Here is a 1,541-nt window from a genome sequence, read left to right as displayed (position 1 = left end):
CCGCCCCGCGACCCACCCGGCCCCCGAGACGGCTTCCGCGGGCTCCTGGGGGACCGGGGCTTTGTGGCCACCCTGCAGCCTCGTGCCAAAGGCCGGGCCACCCCGGGTGCAGGCAGGCATGGCTTGCCCTCCCCAGGACCCTCCCCGGGCTTCCTACCTCGGACCAGGCGCCAAGCCCAGCTGGCCACGGCGTGAGCAAGCCTGGGTGCCCGGCTGATGGCCAGGGGTGCACCGGCTCTGTCCCTGCGGCAAGTCGCCGTCCTGACCGTGCCGTGTCCCCGTGGGCAGCCGAGTGCAGGCTGCGTGGCGGGCCTATGTGCCGGCCTGTGTCCAGGCGGACAGTGCCCCCAGGGGCGCCCGTTCGCGGCACCCAGGCGCCTCACTATGTGACGCTGGCCCGGCCCGTGGGCCTCTGAGCCCCGTCTGTGGCAAGGGCCGGCTTCCCACGAGACAAGTGACTGGACACATCGCCGGCGCCCAGGCCCAGAGCGCCCAGAGCAGACCCCGCGAGGTGGCCCAGAGCCAGCCCGGGCCGGGCACTCCAGGCCACTGGGCTCGGCGCCGCTGCCCTCGAGGGAGGTGGCACGGACGCGCCTCTCCGGAGGGTGCTTCCTAGGCCCCAGCCCGCCCCGGGGGTTGGGGGGACGGCGAGGCCCTCACCCCGAGGGCCAGACTCACGGATCATGGTGGTGCCCCCCGCCAGCGCCGCCTTGGTACCCTGGCAGAAGTCGTCAGCGGGGCTCATGCCCAGGACGGGCATCTGCAGTCTCGTGTGGACGTCCACCCCGCCGGGCAGGACCATCAGGCCGTGCGCATCGATGGTTCTGACGCCCCCGGGGACCACAAGGTTCTCCCCAATTTGCCTGAAAGCGGCAGAGGCCCTGGCGGCTCAGCCGAGGGCGGTGGCTGGCCCGGCCGCAGAGCCCGGGCGGGCGGGCGAGACCCTGCCCACACTGGCCGCCGTGGGCCTCGCAGCCCCGTGCCGGTCCGGCCGCGCTCACCTGATCAGACCGTCCTCCACGTAGACGTCGGCGTGGAAGGACTGGTCATCGTTCACCACCTTGCCCCCCTTGATCAGCAGGCGGTCACTCTGCGGGAGCGGGACGCGGACACTGGCTCCCGGTCAGGACCCCGGTCCTCACGCCCAGGGGCCCCAGGAGTGCCCAGGGTGGGGGCGTCCGGTGGGAGCTGGGCTCCGGCCCGCTCGCCCCATCAGGAAGACCCTGGGGCGCGTGGTCCCCTGTGTACCCCCCAGTTAGGGAGAGACTTGTTCTGAGTCCCCCCCCCTTAGGAGGCCCTGGGGCTCTGGGCCGAGGACCTACTCCCCCACTTTCCAGGCACTAGAACTCGGACTCTAGGATGTCCCCGGGAGGGAAGAGACGCCACAGGCCCTGGGCGGGAGGGAGGGGCCGGCCCGATGCCCAGCCCAGCGGGGAGGTCCTCTGGGCACCCTGGTGCCCCTCCAGGTGCTGCTGGGGGCTCCCGGCATCGGGCTGTCGCGAACTGGGTTTTGGGTGAACCCCACTACGGGAGAGAGTGCC

This window comes from Condylura cristata, unplaced genomic scaffold (assembly GCF_000260355.1).
Source record: "Condylura cristata isolate star-nosed mole 26May11 unplaced genomic scaffold, ConCri1.0 scaffold00074, whole genome shotgun sequence".
Taxonomy (NCBI): Eukaryota; Metazoa; Chordata; class Mammalia; order Eulipotyphla; family Talpidae; genus Condylura; species Condylura cristata.
The sequence above is the reverse complement of the archived record's forward strand: the minus strand, read 5'-3'. Positions refer to the sequence as shown.